Below are 19,895 nucleotides of genomic sequence, written 5' to 3' on the forward strand. Positions count from 1 at the left end.
TGGCAGAGGTGTCACTATCACTGGTGACACCCAGAGAGGTGGCGAGGGAGATTGTAATGCAGTGCGCGCAGATAAGCAGCGCAATGGTAAAAAGGAGGCATGGTTTCATAGGTAGGGGCGTGGCCTGGTGGCCTGAATCTACATTTTGTTGCTCCGGGTGTCCCGGGGGTTGGGGGCTGCACCCGGGGACTAGTGTGTGAGCGGTGCTGGCTCCTGCACAGTGACAGGGCATGGCCACCCAGCATGACGCCTCCCTTCTTGACCATGCTGTAATTGCAGTCGCACTGCAGTTCAGCGTGATCATAAAAAATGGTGTAGGCTCCTGCTGGTGCAGACTGTATGTGCGCGCAGGAAGCCGCCACCATTTTTGTGATCACAGCGGCTGAATGTGATGTCATACAGCCGCTGTGACCACGCCCCCTGTGTCTCCTCCTTTGCAGACCCCATTTTGAAGCCTTGCCCCCGCACCGCTCCATCCCTGACTTGGAAATGGAGTGTTGCTGACCCACCTCTCCCCCCCTTCCCCGCCCCGATTGACAGGCAGAGGCGATCACATTCTCTGCGGGGTGCCGCAGAAAATGCAGGCACATGCGTATGCTCTTAGCAATTTTTGCAGTTGGGTCGCTTATTGTGATTGCAATCCAACCTGAATCAGGCCCTATTACCTATCACAATGCGCTGCGGGCAGTACAAAATTGGGTTAATATAGGAGAAAAACCCCCAGACCTGTGCTCCTTAACTGTACCTGGTGGCTAGTGGAGCGGCTGCCCAGTAATCAGTGTCCACCGCAGTGCGCACACGGCCCACCCCCTACGGCCTCGCTCCCCTTCATCAGCGGCCTCGTGATCCGGAAGGGTGGTGTGTGTGTGACTGACCTTAGGATGAAACCGGAGCCTCCGCTGCAGTGACCCAGCAACCAGGGCACGGGAGTATACAGCGCCGCTGGGAGTGATGAAGCTGCAGTAAAGATGTCTATTAGACCTAGCCTGCTGCAGCCCTTGTAGATTCTCATAAAACAAGTTCTTCTTTTCTTGTCAAAATTAATAGCTAAGAATAGGCTGCCTGAGGCAGGCCCCTGTTAATTGGCCTGCTACTGAAGGCACCAACTACAAACTGAGCTCCCTGTTCATGGAAGCGGGGTTATAGAGGAGAATGCACTGAGCTTCTTGGGAACAGTCAAAAGCTTTGAGCCGGTTGGTGCCTCAGATCAAGATCCTACTCTACACCCCAATGTGAATCCTTGTGGAGTCCAGTGTACCCCACAGAAGAAATGAATGTGTCACACCCATTGGCAGCAACCTTAGAATAGCTGCTGACGGGCACAATTGAGAAAGGAAGGGGGGGGGGACATTTGAATCCAGCACATAGATGCAATTCAAATATGTAATTTGTACCTTCCTATTTTAAAATATAATGGATGAACCTCACCCTGTGAGAACAATCTTCATGATCAAGAGATCTAATATGTAAAATAAGTATGAGTTGGGATAGGGCTGGGGAGGGTGGCAGCTCGGGCAGCCCCTCCCCCGTCAAGTTAAGGAGATTCAACTGAGGAAGCACAAGGGAACTCTCGTCTGGGGACAACAACTGCAGGGAGACCACATCTTTTCAGATGAACATGGGAGGGCGGAAGGCTGCCTAATACTGAAGCACCATCAAATATCAAACCATATCCAACAACTAGTACAAGCATTCCTGGGGGAAGGTCTGCAGCAGAAGGATTTGCATACGGTGATGTCATCCAAGCAGTGGGCCAAAGTTGGCTGGAACCCTCATCTGCATATAAAAAGAGAAAAGGGGCATGCAGGGCATGGCGGCCTTTTGCAGTGCTTGGATGACCCCTAGTTCGCATTAAACACCCCCACCCTCCTTTGGTGTGGGGCTCATGTTGGCCATGCCCCATCCCCTGAAGCATTCATGCTGATTCGGATTCCATAGAGAAAAGGGGCATGCAGGGCATGGCGGCCTTTTGCAGTGCTTGGATGACCCCTAGTTTGCATTAAACACCCCCACCCTCCTTTGGTGTGGGGCTCATGTTGGCCATGCCCCATCCCCTGAAGCATTCAAGCTGATTTCTTGCAGCAGCTGGGCACTGTAACATATAAAGAGCTGCGCGTTGCTGCCATTTTTACTCGTGCATTGAAGAGAGAGCGGAGAGGACGTGGCTATGTTCTCTCAGTGGAAATCTCAATATCAGTGCTCAGTATCAGTGGTTACTTATTGCTGCTCAGTAATACTAGTAGTGTGTCTCTCCTGCTCAGTGTCAGTTCTCAGTAGTATCCTCATCAGTGCTCAGTATCACTGCTCATTGTCTTGTGCTGCATTGTGGTGCTCAGCATACTACAGTACATTACTAATAGTCCAGTGCTGCATCTTGCTGCTCAGTGTCAGTTCTAGTATCCTCATCAGTGCTCACTATCACTGCTCATTGCATTGTGGTGTTCTGTATACTACAGTAACATAGTAATATAGTATATATAGAGGAGCGGGTTCGGTTCTCCGAGAACCGAATTCCCGACGAACTCCGCGTGGTTTACACTGGTCCGAGGCAGGCTCGGTTGTTCCCGCCTGACTCGGAAAACCTGAACAAGGGAAAATGTCATCATCCCGCTGTCGGATTCTCGCGAGATTCGGATTCCATATAAAGAGCTGCGCGTTGCCGCCATTTTTACTCGTGCATTGAAGAGAGAGCGGAGAGGACGTGGCTATGTTCTCTCAGTGGAAATCTCAATATCAGTGCCCAGTATCAGTGGTTACTTATTGCTGCTCAGTAATACTAGTAGTGTGTCTCTCCTGCTCAGTGTCAGTTCTCTGTAGTATCCTCATCAGTGCTCAGTATCACTGCTCATTGTCTTGTGCTGCATTGTGGTGCTCAGCATACAACAGTACATTACTAATAGTCCAGTGCTGCATCTTGCTGCTCATGTTGGCTATGCCCCAGCCCCTGAAGCATTCAAGCTGATTTCTTGCAGCAGCTGGGCACTGTAACAGCTCCAGAGCTGCTCTGTAAGGCAAGTAAAAGGGTGTTGGCCCAGCAGCACTACCTGTAGTTTGCATTGTGCGTTGGAAGGCACAAAGTAAGCAGACAGGAGAAGTCAGGAGAGTGCACAAGGGCATAGAAGGCAGGGGCTCAAGAAAAGAGAAGTGGAAACAGACAGCAAACTAGGCTGGAGAGAGACCTGAGACAAAGAGATCTGAATTATACGAGTAGCCGACCAGAGGAAACACAAATTATGCAGTCAAGTGTCCCACATTTGGGGAAATCGTAGGAGCAGCACACCCAGAGTGCAATGGGTGAGCCTTGCCCTGGTAGAAGCACCTTCCTGATCATAGTATCTCACTTGGCAGGTAAGTAGGAGTTGGGCTTGAGCTGGGGAGGGTCGCTGCTCGGATACCCCCCTGTCAAGTGAAGGAGATCCAACTGAGGCAGCACAAGGAAACTCTCGAAAAAAAACAAGGCTAGAGGAAGATCTGAGACAAAGAAATCTGACTTTTACCAGAGCTGACCAGAGGAAAGCACAAACACAGTCCCCCACTACCACAAATAATGCAGTCGAGTTTCCCACATTTGGGGAAATCACAGGGGTCAGCATACCCAGAATGCAATGAATGAACCTCACCCTGGGAGAACAATCTTCATGACCATGGTATCTCCTATGCAAAATAAGTATGATTTGGGATAGGGCTGGGGAGGGCCGCTGCTCAGGCACATCTCTGTCAAGTAAAGGAGATTCAACTGAGGCAGCACAAGGGAACTCTCATCTGGGGACAACAACTGCAGGGAGAACACATATTTTCAGATGAACATGGGAGAGCAGAAGGCTGCCTAATACTGAAGCACCCCAAACAACAAACCAAATGCAACAACTAGTACAAGCATTCCTGGGGGAAGGTCTGCAGAAGACGGATTTGCATACGGTGATGTCATCCAAGCAGTGGGCCAAAGTTGGCTGGAACCCTCATCTGCATATGAAAAGAGAAAAGGGGTATGCAGGGCATGGCGGCCTTTTGCGGCGCTTGGATGACCCTTAGTTCCCATTAAACACCTCCACCCTCCGTCTGTGTGGGGCTCATGTTGGCTATGCCCCAGCCCCTGAAGCATTCAAGCTGATTTCTTGCAGCAGCTGGGCACTGTAACAGCTCCAGAGCTGCTCTGAAAGGTAAGTAAAAGGGTGTGGGCCCTGCAGCACTACCTGTAGTTTGCATTGTGCGTTGGAAGGCACAAAGTAAGCAGACAGGAGAAGTCAGGAGAGTGCACAAGGGCATAGAAGGCAGCGGCTCAAGAAAAGAGAAGTGGAAACAGACAGCAAACTAGGCTGGAGAGAGACCTGAGACAAAGAGATCTGAATTATACGAGTAGCCGACTAGAGGAAACACAAATTATGCAGTCAAGTGTCCCACATTTGGGGAAATCGTAGGAGCAGCACACCCAGAGTGCAATGGGTGAGCCTTGCCCTGGGAGAAGCACCTTCATGATCATAGTATCTCACCTGGCAGGTAAGTAGGAGTTGGGCTAGAGATGGGGAGGGTCGCTGCTCGGGCACCCCCCTGTCAAGTGAAGGAGATCCAACTGAGGCAGCACAAGGAAACTCTCGAAAAAAGAACAAGGCTAGAGGAAGATCTGAGACAAAGAAATCTGTCTTTTACCAGAGCTGACCAGAGGAAAGCACAAACACAGTCCCCCACTACCACAATTAATGCAGTCGAGTTTCCCACATTTGGGGAAATCACAGGGGTCAGCATACCCAGAATGCAATGAATGAACCTCACCCTGGGAGAACAATCTTCATGACCATGGAAACTCCTATGCAAAATAAGTATGATTTGGGATAGGGCTGGGGAGGGCCGCTGCTCAGGCACATCTCTGTCAAGTAAAGGAGATTCAACTGAGGCAGCACAAGGGAACTCTCATCTGGGGACAACAACTGCAGGGAGAACACATATTTTCAGATGAACATGGGAGGGCAGAAGGCTGCCTAATACTGAAGCACCCCCAAACAACAAACCAAATGTAACAACTAGTAAAAGCATTCCTGGGAGAAGGTCTGCAGAAGACGGATTTGCATACGGTGATGTCATCCAAGCAGTGGGCCAAAGTTGGCTGGAACCCTCATCTGCATATGAAAAGAGAAAAGGGTTATGCAGGGCATGGCGGCCTTTTGCGGTGCTTGGATGACCCCTAGTTCGCATTAAATACCTCCACCCTCCTTCGGTCTGGGGCTCATGTTGGCTATGCCCCAGCCCCTGAAGCATTCAAGCTGATTTCTTGCAGCAGCTGGGCACTGTAACAGCTCCAGAGCTGCTCTGTACGGCAAGTAAAAGGGTGTGGGCCCTGCAGCACTACCTGTAGTTCGCATTGTGCGTTGGAAGGCACAAAGTAAGCAGACGGGAGAAGTCAGGATAGTGCGCAAGGGCATAGAAGGGAGCGGCTCAAGAAAACAGAAGTGGAAACAGACAGCAAACTAGGCTGGAGAGAGACCTGAGACAAAGAGATCTGAATTATACGAGAGCCGACCAGGGGAAACACAAATTATGCAGTCAAGTTTCCCACATTTGGGGAAATCGCAGGAGCAGCACACCCAGAGTGCAATGGGTGAGCCTTGCCCTGGGAGAAGCACCTTCATGATCATAGTATCTCACCTGGCAGGTATGTAGGAGTTGGGCTAGAGCTGGGGAGGGTCGCTGCTCGGGTACCCCCCTGTCAAGTGAAGGAGATCAAACTGAGGCAGCACAATGGAACTCTCGAAAGAAGAACAAGGCTAGAGGAAGATCTGAGACAAAGAAATCTGACTTTTACCAGAGCTGACAAGAGGAAAACACAAACACAGTCCCCCACTACCACAAATAATGCAGTTGAGTTTCCCACATTTGGGGAAATCACAGGGGTCAGCATACCCAGAATGCAATGAATGAACCTCACCCTGGGAGAACAATCTTTATGACCATGGTATCTCCTATGCAAAATAAGTATGATTTGAGATAGGGCTGGGGAGGGCCGCTGCTCAGGCACATCTCTGTCAAGTAAAGGAGATTCAACTGAGGCAGCACAAGGGAACTCTCATCTGGGGACAACAACTGCCGGGAGAACACATATTTTCAGATGAACATGGGAGGGCAGAAGGCTGCCTAATACTGAAGCACGCCCAAACAACAAACCAAATGCAACAACTAGTACAAGCATTCCTGGGAGAAGGTCTGCAGAAGACGGATTTACATACGGTGATGTCATCCAAGCAGTGGGCCAAAGTTGGCTGGAACCCTCATCTGCATATGTTGAAGATACAATTTGTGAATTGCATTTAACACTATCTCCCTTTCCTGGGGAGAAGATGGTAGGGCCGATTTGAAAAACCGGCGAGGAGGCACCTCTTCGAATTTCAGCTTGTAACCCTGAGAAACAATTTCTATTGCCTAGGGATCCACCTGCGAATAAACCCAGATGTGGCTGAAAACTCGAAGACGTGCCCTCAACTGGGCGGACTCCTTTAGCGGAGCCCCAGCGTCATGCGGTGGATTTTGTAGAGGCCGGGGAGGACTTCTGTTCCTGGGAACTAGCTGTGTTGTGCAGCTTCTTCCCTCTGCCCTTACCTCTGGCAAGAAAGGACGCACCTCGTACTTTCTTGTTTCTCTGTGATCGAAAGGACTGCATTTGATAATGTGGTGCTTTCTTAGGCTGTGAGGGAATATAAGGCAAAAAATTTGATTTACCAGCTGTAGCTGTGGAGACTAGGTCCGAGAGACCTTTCCCAAACAATTCCTCACCCCTGTAACGTAAAACCTCCATATGCCTTTTTGAGTCGGCATCACCTGTCCATTGCCGGGTCCATAGGACTCGTCTAGCAGAAATCGACATAGCGTTTATTCTAGAACCCAGTAGACTAATGTCACTTTGAGCATCTCTCATATATAGGACAGCATCTTTTATATGCCCTATGGTCAATAACATAGCATCCTTATCTAGGGTCTCAATCTCTGCTGATAAGGTATCTGTCCATGCTGCCACCGCGCTACAACCCCGGCCGACGCAATTGCCGGTCTGAGTAAGGTACCAGAATGTGTGTAAATGGACTTTAGGGTAACCTCCTGCATGCGGTCAGCAGGGTCCCTGATGGTAGCCGTATCCTGGGATGGCAGCGCTACCTTTTTGGATAAGCGTGTCAATGCTTTATCCACCCTAGGGGAGGATTCCCACCGTATCCTGTCCATTGGCGGGAAAGGATACGCCATAAGAATCCTTTTGGGAATCTGCAGCTTTTTGTCTGGAGATTCCCAAGCTTTTTCACATAATTCGTTCAACTCATGTGAGGGGGGAAAGGTTATCTCAGGTTTCTTTCCCTTATACATGTGTACCCTCGTGTCAGGGACAGGGGACTCTGTGATGTGCAAAACATCTTTTATTGCAATAATCATATATCGAATACATTTAGCCAATTTTGGTTGTAACTTTGCATCATCGTAGTCGACACTGGAGTCAGAATCCGTGTCGGTATCTGTGTCAACTATTTGGGATAGTGGGCGCTTTTGAGACCCCGAAGGTCCCTGCGACATAGGGACAGGCATGGGTTGACTCCCTGACTGTTCCCTAGCTTCAGCTTTGTCTAATCTCTTGTGTAATAAGTTTACATTAGCACTTAAAACATTCCACATATCCATCCAGTCAGGTGTCGGCGTTGTCGATGGAGACACCACATTAATTTGCTCCTGCTCCTCTCTAGGAGAGCCTTCTACCTCAGACATGTCGACACACGTGTACCGACACACCATACACTCAGGGAATCCTCTTATCTGAGGACAGTTCCCCAACAAGGCCCTTTGGAGAGACAGAGAGAGAAAGTATGCCAGCACACACCCCAGCGCTATATGACCCAGGAAAAAAACACAATCATTTTATGTTTACCCAGTAGCGCTGTATTTCCATATATATATGCGCCTAATTATGTGCCCCCCTCTTCTTTAAGACCCTCTTTCTACCGTGGTATAAGCAGGGGAGAGTCCGTGGAGCTTCCCCTCAGCGGTGCTGTGGAGAAAATGGCGCTGGTGAGTGCTGAGGGAGAAGCCCCACCCCCTCAGCGACGGGCTTCTGTCCCGCTGAAATATAGTAAAAAAATGGCGGGGGCTCTTATATATATATACAGTGCCTAGCTGCATATATATTTATTTTGCCAAAGAGAGGTCTATATTGCTGCCCAGGGCGTCCCCCCTGCGCCCTTCACCCTTACACTGACTGCCGTGTGTGAGGTGTATTGGAGCAATGGAGCACAGCTTTACTGCTGTGCGTTACCTCAGTGAAGATCATGAAGTCTTCCGCCGCCTCTGAAGTCTTCTTTTCTTCTCATACTCACCCGGCTTCTATCTTCCGGCTCTGCGAGGGGGACGGCGGCGCGGCTCTGGGACGGACGGCGAGGGTGAGACCTGCGTACCGATCCCTCTGGAGCTAATGCTGTACAGTAGCCTAAGAAGCAGAGCCTATCAACTCACAGAAGTAGGTGTGCATCTCTCCCCTCCGCCCCTCGATGCAGGGAGTCTGTTGCCAGCAGGCTCCCTGAAAATAAAAAAATCTAACAAATATACTTTCTGTCAGGAAACTCAGGAGAGCTCCCTGAAAAGCACCCAGTCTCCTCTGGGCACAGTAGTAAACTGAGGTCTGGAGGAGGGGCATAGAGGGAGGAGCCAGTGCACACCCAGATCTAAAGTCTTTCTTAAAGTGCCCATGTCTCCTGCGGAGCCCGTCTATCCTTACGGAGTCCCCAGCATCCTCTAGGACGTAAGAGAAAAATTATGCTGGCAGAAAAATCCAATTGAGTGATTAAACAGCTCCAGAGCTGCTCTGTAAGGCAAGTAAAAGGGTGTGGGCCCTGCAGCACTACCTGTAGTTTGCATTGTGCATTGGAAGCCTAGTTTGCTGTCTGTTTCCACTTCTTTTTTCTTGAGCCCCTCCCGTCTATACCCTTGTGCACTATCCTGACTTCTCCTCCCGTCTGCTTACTTTGTGCCTTCCAATGCACAATGCAAACTACAGGTAGTGCTGCAGGGCCCACACCCTTTTACTTGCCTTATAGAGCAGCTCTTGAGCTGTTACAGTGCCCAGCTGCTGCAAGAAATCAGCGTGAATGCTTCAGGGGCTGGGGCATGGCCAACATGAGCCCCACACCGAAGGAGGGTGGGGGTGTTTAATGCGAACTAGGGGTCTCGCACAATGCGAACTACAGGTAGTGCTGCAGGGCCCACACCCTTTTACTTGCCTTACAGAGCAGCTCTGGAGCTGTTACAGTGCCCAGCTGCTGCAAGAAATCAGCTTGAATCCTTCAGGGGCTGGGGCATAGCCAACATGAGCCCCACACCGACGGAGGGTGGAGGTGTTTAATGCGAACTAGGGGTCATCCAAGTGCCGCAAAAGGCCGCCATGCCCTGCACGCCCCTTTTCTCTTTTCATATGCAGACGAGGGTTGAAGCCAACTTTGACCCACTGCTTGGATGACATCGCCATATGCAAATCCATCTGCTGCAGGCCTTCCCCCAGGAATGCTTGCACTAGTTGTTGCATTTGGTTTGTTGTTTGGGGGTGCTTCAGTATTAGGCAGCCTTCTGCCCTCCCATGTTCATCTGAAAATATGTGTTCTCCCTGCAGTTGTTGTCCCCAGATGAGAGTTCCCTTGTGCTGCCTCAGTTGAATCTCCTTTACTTGACAGAGATGTGCCTGAGCAGCGGCCCTCCCCAGCCCTATCCCAAATCATACTTATTTTGCATAGGAGATACCATGGTCATGAAGACTGTTCTCCCAGGGTGCGGTTCATTCATTGCATTCTGGGTATGCTCACCCCTGTGATTTCCCCAAATGTGGGAAACTCGACTGCATTATTTAATGCGAACTAGGGGTCATCCAAGCACCGCAAAAGGCCGCCATGCCCTGCATACCCCTTTTCTCTTTTCATAAGCAGACGAGGTTTGAAGCCAACTTTGACCCACTGCTTGGATGACATCACTTGCTGCCTTTCCAATGAAGCAAGTTTAATTTAATAATAGGTGAAAAACCATCCCTACAAAGGTGTTAATCAGATACTTGGCTTTGTGGACACTTTTCAGAGCACAAATTTGTTAGCATAAAAATAAAGCCAGAAAATGAAGAGCTGTTTAATCACTCAATTGGATTTTTCTGCCAGCATATTTCTTTTTCTCTGCAACCCACTGCTAAATTGTGCTTCCTAGCTGTTTTTATAAAATCACTGAATCAAATCTAACTCTGATTACATCAGAGAAGGCCAGGTACCCTACACCATAACAGGGGGTTTGACATTTTGACTTGTCTACTTAAAGATCACCAAAATCTGATAACAAGGTCAATTAAGTCCCTGGGTGGGATTGAACCACCAACCTTTTGGTTAATAGCTTTACACACTAACTGATTGCGCCACAGCGACACTTTGCAAAAGTACATACTGACAAAGGCTAATAAGCATTCATCTAGAACGATTCCTAGAAACATTTTAAAAAGTCAATAATGTGGAGAGTTTTTGTAAGATGTTTCTTCCATCAACCAATGAAGAAACACATTGGTACTTTCCCATGATGAGTGAGTGCTTCAGGATCTTTTGCACTTACATGTGCAGCAGAGTACTGTAATGGAAGCATGCTGGGTCCATAACCCAGAGGTAGGCAGATTGAAACTATCCTCTGCTATATGCATTTTTTTTTGTTAATTAAAGTAATCCAAAACTGGGATTGATATTTTTGCTCTTTTATTTTTACTTAAAGTACAATAACTTTTACCATTTTAATTTGTTTTAATAGTATATTGACAGTATTGTTTTCTTTCAAAAATCCAATTAATTTTCTTTACCCGATTATTAAAATGGTAATTGACAAAAACAAACTACATTGTCACCAGAAGAGCAATACAAAATGTACAAGTGATATATTAAAATCATCTTTCCAGCTTGAATTTCAATGATGCATTGGGGCAACGATTTTGTGAGAAACATCTTCACCCTTAAATAAAGATTTTCTTAATTCCTTACCTGTGTGCTAATTAGATATCACCTTGTTTTCACATTAAACAGACTTCCACATGAGAAAACAGCAAATATGCAGTGGCGTTAATGTTTCCTGGTGTCAACCTGTATTATTTCCGTAGATATTGAAATGAGGATGCATCTTGCTGCCTTTCCAATGAAACAAGTTTAATTTAGTAATAGGTGAAAAACCATCCCTACAAAGATGTTAATCAGATACTTGGCTTTGTGGACACTTTTCAGAGAACAAATTTGTAATCATAAAAATAAAGCCAGAAAATGAAGAGCTGTTTAATCACTCAATTGGATTTTTCTGCCAGCATTTTTCTTTTTATCTGCAACCCACTGCTAAATTGTGCTTCCTAGCTGTTTTTTTATAAAATCACTTAATCAAATCTAACTCTGATTACATCAGAGAAGGCCAGGTACCCTATACCATAAGAGGGGGTTTGCAATTTTGACTTGTCTACTTAAATATCACCAAAATCTGATCACAAGGTCAATTACGTCCCTGGGTGGGATTGAACCACCAACCTTTTGATAAATAGCTGAACACACTAACCGATTGCGCCACAGAGACACTTTGCAAAAAGCACATACTGACAAAGACTAATAAGCATTCATCTAGAACGTTTCCTAGAAAAACTTTAAAAAGTCAATAATCTGGAGAGTTTTTGTAAGATGTTTCTTCCAGCAACCAATGAAGAAACACATTGGTACTTTCGCATGATGAGTGAGTGCTTCAGGATCTCTTGCACTTACATGTGCAGCAGAGTACTGCAATGGAAGCATGCTGGGCCCATAACCCAGAGGTAGGCAGATTGAAACTATCCTTTGCTATATGATTTTTTTTTTTTTGTTCATTAAAGTAATCCAAAACTGGGATTGATATTTTAGCTTTTATTTTTACTTAAAGTACAATAACTTTTACCATTTTAATTTGTTTTAATAGTATATTGACAGTATTGTTTTCTTTCAAAAATCCACTTAATTTTCTTTACCCTATTATTAAAATGGTAATTGACAAAAACAAACTACATTGTCACCATAAGAGCAATACAAAATGTACAAGTGATATATTAAAATCATCTTTCCAGCTTGAATTTCAATGATGCATTGGGGCAACGATTTTGTGAGAAACATCTTCACCCTTAAATAAAGATTTTCTTAATTCCTTACCTGTGTGCTAATTAGATATCACCTTGTTTTCACATTAAACAGACTTCCACATGAGAAAGCAGCAAGGATGCAGTGGCGTTAATGTTTCCTGGTGTCAACCTGTATTATTTCAGTAGATATTGAAATGAGGATGCATCTTGCTGCCTTTCCAATGAAGCAAGTTTAATTTAGTAATAGGTGAAAAACCATCCCTACAAATATGTTAATCAGATACTTGGCTTTGTGGACACTTTTCAGAGAACAAATTAGTTAGCATAAAAATAAAGCCAGAAAATGAAGAGCTGTTTAATCACTCAATTGGATTTTTCTGCCAGCATATTTCTTTTTCTCTGCAACCCACTGCCAAATTGAGCTTCCTAGCTGTTTTTATAAAATCACTGAATCAAATCTAACTCTGATTACATCAGAGAAGGCCAGGTACCCTACACCATAACAGGGGGTTTGAAATTTTGACTTGTCTACTTAAAGATCACCAAAATCTGATAACAAGGTCAATTAAGTCCCTGGGTGGGATTGAACAACCAACCTTTTGGTTAATAGCCTTACACACTAACTGATTGCGCCACAGCTACACTTTGCAAAAGTACATACTGACAAAGGCTAATAAGCATTCATCTAGAACGATTCCTAGAAACATTTTAAAAAGTCAATAATGTGGAGAGTTTTTGTAAGATGTTTCTTCCATCAACCAATGAAGAAACACATTGGTACTTTCCCATGATAAGTGAGTGCTTCAGGACCTCTTGCACTTACATGTGCAGCAGAGTACTGTAATGGAAGCATACAGGGTCCATAACCCAGAGGTAGGCAGATTGAAACTATCCTCTGCTATATGCATTTTTTTTGTTAATTAAAGTAATCCAAAACTGGGATTGATATTTTTGCTCTTTTATTTTTACTTAAAGTACAATAACTTTTACCATTTTAATTTGTTTTAATAGTATATTGACAGTATTGTTTTCTTTCAAAAATCCACTTAATTTTCTTTACCCGATTATTAAAATGGTAATTGACAAAAACAAACTACATTGTCACCAGAAGAGCAATACAAAATGTACAAGTGATATATTAAAATCATCTTTCCAGCTTGAATTTCAATGATGCATTGGGGCAACGATTTTGTGAGAAACATCTTCACCCTTAAATAAAGATTTTCTTAATTCCTTACCTGTGTGCTAATTAGATATCACCTTGTTTTCACATTAAACAGACTTCCACATGAGAAAACAGCAAAGATGCAGTGGCGTTAATGTTTCCTGGTGTCAACCTGTATTATTTCAGTAGACATTGAAATGAAGATGCATCTTGCTGCCTTTCCAATGAAGCAAGTTTAATTTAGTAATAGGTGAAAAACCATCCCTACAAAGGTGTTAATCAGAGACTTGGCTTTGTGGACACTTTTCAGAGAACAAATTTGTTAGTATAAAAATAAAGCCAGAAAATGAAGAGCTGTTTAATCACTCAATTGGATTTTTCTGCCATCATATTTCTTTTTCTCTGCAACCCACTGCTAAATTGTTCTTCCTAGCTGTTTTTATAAAATCACTGAATCAAATCTAACTCTGATTACATTAGAGAAGGCCAGGTACCCTACACCATAACAGGGGGTTTGAAATTTTGACTTGTCTACTTAAAGATCACCAAAATCTGATAACAAGGTCAATTAAGTCCCTTGGTGGGATTGAACCACCAACCTTTTGGTTAATAGCCTTACACACTAACTGATTGCGCCACAGCGACACTTTTCAAAAGAACATACTGACAAAGGCTAATAAGCATTCATCTAGAACGATTCCTAGAAACATTTTAAAAAGTCAATAATGTGGAGAGTTTTTGTAAGATGTTTCTTCCATCAACCAATGAAGAAACACATTGGTACTTTCCCATGATGAGTGAGTGCTTCAGGATCTCTTGCACTTACATGTGCAGCAGAGTACTGTAATGGAAGCATGCTGGGTCCATAACCCAGAGGTAGGCAGATTGAAACTATCCTCTGCTATATGCATTTTTTTTGTTAATTAAAGTAATCCAAAACTGGGATTGATATTTTTGCTCTTTTATTTTTACTTAAAGTACAATAACTTTTACCATTTTAATTTGTTTTAATAGTATATTGACAGTATTGTTTTCTTTCAAAAATCCTATTAATTTTCTTTACCCGATTATTAAAATGGTAATTGACAAAAACAAACTACATTGTCACCAGAAGAAGAGCAATACAAAATGTACAAGTGATATATTAAAATCATCTTTCCAGCTTGAATTTCAATGATGCATTGGGGCAACGATTTTGTGAGAAACATCTTCACCCTTAAATAAAGATGTTCTTAATTCCTTACCTGTGTGCTAATTAGATATCACCTTGTTTTCACATTAAACTGACTTCCACATGAGAAAACAGCAAAGATGCAGTGGCGTTAATGTTTCCTGGTGTCAACCTGTATTATTTCCGTAGATATTGAAATGAGGATGCATCTTGCTGCCTTTCCAATGAAGCAAGTTTAATTTAGTAATAGGTGAAAAACCATCCCTACAAAGATGTTAATCAGATACTTGGCTTTGTGGACACTTTTCAGAGAACAAATTTGTTATCATAAAAATAAAGCCAGAAAATGAAGAGCTGTTTAATCACTCAATTGGATTTTTCTGCCAGCATTTTTCTTTTTCTCTGCAACCCACTGCTAAATTGTGCTTCCTAGCTGTTTTTTTATAAAATCACTTAATCAAATCTAACTCTGATTACATCAGAGAAGGCCAGGTACCCTACACCATAAGAGGGGGTTTGCAATTTTGACTTGTCTACTTAAATATTACCAAAATCTGATCACAAGGTCAATTACGTCCCTGGATGGGATTGAACCACCAACCTTTTGATTAATAGCTGAACACACTAACCGATTGCGCCACAGAGACACTTTGCGAAAAGTACATACTGACAAAGACTAATAAGCATTCATCTAGAACGTTTCCTAGAAAAACTTTAAAAAGTCAATAATCTGGAGAGTTTTTGTAAGATGTTTCTTCCAGCAACCAATGAAGAAACACATTGGTACTTTCGCATGATGAGTGAGTGCTTCAGGATCTCTTGCACTTACATGTGCAGCAGAGAACTGCAATGGAAGCATGCTGGGCCCATAACCCAGAGGTAGGCAGATTGAAACTATCCTTTGCTATATGCATTTTTTTTTTGTTCATTAAAGTAATCCAAAACTTGGATTGATATTTTAGCTTTTATTTTTACTTAAAGTACAATAACTTTTACCATTTTAATTTGTTTTAATAGTATATTGACAGTATTGTTTTCTTTCAAAAATCCAATTAATTTTCTTTACCCGATTATTAAAATGGTAATTGACAAAAACAAACTACATTGTCACCAGAAGAGCAATACAAAATGTACAAGTGATATATTAAAATCATCTTTCCAGCTTGAATTTCAATGATGCATTGGGGCAACGATTTTGTGAGAAACATCTTCACCCTTAAATAAAGATTTTCTTAATTCCTTACCTGTGTGCTAATTAGATATCACCTTGTTTTCACATTAAACAGACTTCCACATGAGAAAGCAGCAATGATGCAGTGGCGTTAATGTTTCCTGGTGTCAACCTGTATTATTTCAGTAGATATTGAAATGAGGATGCATCTTGCTGCCTTTCCAATGAAGCAAGTTTAATTTAGTAATAGGTGAAAAACCATCCCTACAAATATGTTAATCAGATACTTGGCTTTGTGGACACTTTTCAGAGAACAAATTCGTTAGCATAAAAATAAAGCCAGAAAATGAATAGCTGTTTAATCACTCAATTGGATTTTTCTGCCAGCATATTTCTTTTTCTCTGCAACCCACTGCTAAATTGTGCTTCCTAGCTGTTTTTTTTATAAAATCACTTATTCAAATCTAACTCTGATTACATCAGAGTAGGCCAGGTACCCTACACCATAAGAAGGGGGTTTGAAATTTTGACTTGTCTACTTAAAGATCACCAAAATCTGATAACAAGGTCAATTACATCCCTGGGTGGGATTGAACCACCAACCCTTTGATTAATAACCAAACACACTAACAGATTGCGCCACAGAGACACTTTACAAACGTACATACTGACAAAGGCTAATAAGCATTCATCTAGAACGTTTCCTAGAAAAACTTTAAAAAGTCAATAATCTGGAGAGTTTTTGTAAGATGTTTCTTCCATCAACCAACGAAGAAACACATTGGTACTTTCCCATGATGAGTGAGTGCTTCAGGATCTCTTGCACTTACATGTGCAGCAGAGTACTGCAATGGAAAAATGCTGGGCCCATAACCCAGAGGTAGGCAGATTGAAACTATCCTCTGCTATATGCATTTTTTTTTGTTAATTAAAGTAATCCAAAACTGGGATTGATATTTTTGCTCTTTTATTTTTACTTAAAGTACAATAACTTTTACCATTTTAATTTGTTTTAATAGTATATTGACAGTATTGTTTTCTTTCAAAAATCCACTTAATTTTCTTTACCCTATTATTAAAATGGTAATTGACAAAAACAAACGACATTGTCACCAGAAGAGCAATACAAAATGTACAAGTGATATATTAAAATCATCTTTCCAGCTTGAATTTCAATGATGCATTGGGGCAACGATTTTGTGAGAAACACCTTCACCCTTAAATAAAGATTTTCTTAATTCCTTACCTGTGTGCTAATTAGATATCACCTTGTTTTCACATTAAACAGACTTCCACATGCGAAAGCAGCAAGGATGCAGTGGCGTTAATGTTTCCTGGTGTCAACCTGTATTATTTCAGTAGACATTGAAATGAGGATGCATCTTGCTGCCTTTCCAATGAAGCAAGTTTAATTTAGTAATAGGTGAAAAACCATCCCTACAAAGGTGTTAATCAGAGACTTGGCTTTGTGGACACTTTTCAGAGAACAAATTTGTTAGCATAAAAATAAAGCCAGAAAATGAAGAGCTGTTTAATCACTCAATTGGATTTTTTTGCCAGCATATTTCTTTTTCTCTGCAACCCACTGCTAAATTGTGCTTCCTAGCTGTTTTTATAAAATCACTGAATCAAATCTAACTCTGATTACATCAGAGAAGGCCAGGTACCCTACACCATAACAGGGGGTTTGAAATTTTGACTTGTCTACTTAAAGATCACCAAAATCTGATAACAAGGTCAATTACGTCCCTGGGTGGGATTGAACCACCAACCTTTTGGTTAATAACCATACACACTAACTGATTGCGCCACAGCGACACTTTGCAAAAGTACATACTGACAAAGGCTAATAAGCATATATCTAGAACGTTTCCTAGAAACATTTTAAAAAGTCAATAATGTGGAGAGTTTTTGTAAGATGTTTCTTCCATCAACCAATGAAGAAACACATTGGTACTTTCCCATGATAAGTGAGTGCTTCAGGACCTCTTGCACTTACATGTGCAGCAGAGTACTGTAATGGAAGCATGCTGGGTCCATAACCCAGAGGTAGGCAGATTGAAACTATCCTTTGCTATATGCATTTTTTTTTGTTAATTAAAGTAATCCAAAACTGGGATTGATATTTTTGCTCTTTTATTTTTACTTAAAGTACAATAACTTTTACCATTTTAATTTGTTTTAATAGTATATTGACAGTATTGTTTTCTTTCAAAAATCCAATTAATTTTCTTTACCCGATTATTAAAATGGTAATTGACAAAAACAAACTACATTGTCACCAGAAGAGCAATACAAAATGTACAAGTGATATATTAAAATCATCTTTCCAGCTTGAATTTCAATGATGCATTGGGGCAACGATTTTGTGAGAAACATCTTCACCCTTAAATAAAGATTTTCTTAATTCCTTACCTGTGTGCTAATTAGATATCACCTTGTTTTCACATTAAACAGACTTCCACATGAGAAAGCAGCAAGGATGCAGTGGCGTTAATGTTTCCTGGTGTCAACCTGTATTATTTCTGTAGATATTGAAATGAGGATGCATCTTGCTGCCTTTCCAATGAAGCAAGTTTAATTTAGTAATAGGTGAAAAACCATCCCTACAAAGGTGTTAATCAGAGACTTGGCTTTGTGGACACTTTTCAGAGAACAAATTTGTTAGCATAAAAATAAAGCCAGAAAATGAAGAGCTGTTTAATCACTCAATTGGATTTTTTTGCCAGCATATTTCTTTTTCTCTGCAACCCACTGCTAAATTGTGCTTCCTAGCTGTTTTTATAAAATCACTGAATCAAATCTAACTCTGATTACATCAGAGAAGGCCAGGTACCCTACACCATAAGAGGGGGTTTGAAATTTTGACTTGTCTACATAAAGATCACCAAAATCTGATAACAAGGTCAATTACGTCCCTGGGTGGGATTGAACCACCAACCTTTTGGTTAATAGCCTTACACACTAACTGATTGCGCCACAGCGACACTTTGCAAAAGCATATACTGAAAAAGGCTAATAAGCATTCATCTAGAACGTTTCCTAGAAACATTTTAAAAAGTCAATAATGTGGAGAGTTTTTGTAAGATGTTTCTTCCATCAACCAATGAAGAAACACATTGGTACTTTCCCATGATGAGTGAGTGCTTCAGGATCTCTTGCACATACATGTGCAGCAGAGTACTGTAATGGAAGCATGATGGGTCCATAACCCAGAGGTAGGCAGATTGAAACTATCCTCTGCTATATGCATTTTTTTTGTTAATTAAAGTAATCCAAAACTGGGATTGACATTTTTGCTCTTTTATTTTTACTTAAAGTACAATAACTTTTACCATTTTAATTTGTTTTAATAGTATATTGACAGTATTGTTTTCTTTCAAAAATTCACTTAATTTTCTTTTCTGTGTGCTAATTAGATATCACCTTGTTTTCACATTAAATAGACTACCACATGAGAAAGCAGCAAGGATGCAGTGGCGTTAATGTTTCCTGGTGGTAGTGGGGTACTGTGTTTGTGCTTTCCTCTGGTCAGCTCTGGTAAAAGTCAGATTTCTTTGTCTCAGATCTTCCTCTAGCCTTGTTCTTCTTTCGAGAGTTCCCTTGTGCTGCCTCAGTTGGATCTCCTTCACTTGACAGGGGCGTACCCGAGCAGCGACCCTCCCCAGCACTAGCCCAACTCCTACTTACCTGCCAGGTGAGATACTATGATCATGAAGGTGCTTCTCCCAGGGCAAGGCTCACCCATTGCACTCTGGGTGTGCTGCTCCTGCGATTTCCCCAAATGTGGGAAACTTGACTGCATAATTTGTGTTTCCCCTGGTCGGCTCTCGTATAATTCAGATCTCTTTGTCTCAGGTCTCTCTCCAGCCTAGTTTGCTGTCTGTTTCCACTTCTCTTTTCTTAAACCGCTCCCTTCTATGCCCTTGCGCACCTTAATTAAATCTAACTCTGATTACGTCAGAGAAGGCCAGGTACCCTACACCATAAGAGGGGGTTTGAAATTTTGACTTGTCTACTTAAAGATCACCAAAATCTGATCACAAGGTCAATTACATCACTGGGTGGGAACCTTTTGGTTAATAGCCCATGTAAGTGCAAGAGATCCTGAAGCACTCACTCATCATGGGAAAGTACCAATGTGTTTCTTACAAAAATTCTCCAGATTATTGACTTTTTAAAGTTTTTCTAGGAAACGTTCTAGATGAATGCTTATTAGCCTTTGTCAGTATGTACTTTCGCAAAGTGTCGCTATGGCGCAATCAGTTAG

The 19,895-nt window shown here is 42.7% G+C and overlaps 7 non-coding genes and 1 pseudogene across 7 annotated transcripts; 2 read left to right on the forward strand and 6 right to left on the reverse strand.

The window, feature by feature from the left end:
- Positions 1–3,192: 3,192 nt before the first annotated feature.
- Positions 3,193–3,356, reverse strand: LOC135022651 (U1 spliceosomal RNA). Its single transcript, XR_010219737.1, has one exon. It is a non-coding gene; the product is annotated as a U1 spliceosomal RNA (small nuclear RNA).
- Positions 3,357–3,507: 151 nt separating this feature from the next.
- On the reverse strand, positions 3,508–3,671 carry LOC135022504 (U1 spliceosomal RNA). The gene has a single exon (XR_010219617.1). It is a non-coding gene; the product is annotated as a U1 spliceosomal RNA (small nuclear RNA).
- A 670-nt stretch (positions 3,672–4,341) lies between these two features.
- Positions 4,342–4,505, reverse strand: LOC135022579 (U1 spliceosomal RNA). Its single transcript, XR_010219690.1, has one exon. It is a non-coding gene; the product is annotated as a U1 spliceosomal RNA (small nuclear RNA).
- Positions 4,506–4,657: 152 nt separating this feature from the next.
- LOC135022443 (U1 spliceosomal RNA) lies at positions 4,658–4,821 on the reverse strand. Its single transcript, XR_010219556.1, has one exon. It is a non-coding gene; the product is annotated as a U1 spliceosomal RNA (small nuclear RNA).
- Positions 4,822–5,492: 671 nt separating this feature from the next.
- Positions 5,493–5,655, reverse strand: LOC135022569 (U1 spliceosomal RNA). Its single transcript, XR_010219682.1, has one exon. It is a non-coding gene; the product is annotated as a U1 spliceosomal RNA (small nuclear RNA).
- Positions 5,656–5,807: 152 nt separating this feature from the next.
- Positions 5,808–5,971, reverse strand: LOC135022733 (U1 spliceosomal RNA). Its single transcript, XR_010219806.1, has one exon. It is a non-coding gene; the product is annotated as a U1 spliceosomal RNA (small nuclear RNA).
- A 3,761-nt stretch (positions 5,972–9,732) lies between these two features.
- Positions 9,733–9,911, forward strand: LOC135022669 (U1 spliceosomal RNA; annotated as a pseudogene).
- A 9,396-nt stretch (positions 9,912–19,307) lies between these two features.
- LOC135022531 (U1 spliceosomal RNA) lies at positions 19,308–19,470 on the forward strand. The gene has a single exon (XR_010219644.1). It is a non-coding gene; the product is annotated as a U1 spliceosomal RNA (small nuclear RNA).
- The last annotated feature ends 425 nt before the right edge of the window (positions 19,471–19,895 follow it).

The sequence above is a fragment of the Pseudophryne corroboree genome, unplaced genomic scaffold (assembly GCF_028390025.1).
Source record: "Pseudophryne corroboree isolate aPseCor3 unplaced genomic scaffold, aPseCor3.hap2 scaffold_388, whole genome shotgun sequence".
NCBI classification, from domain to species: Eukaryota; Metazoa; Chordata; class Amphibia; order Anura; family Myobatrachidae; genus Pseudophryne; species Pseudophryne corroboree.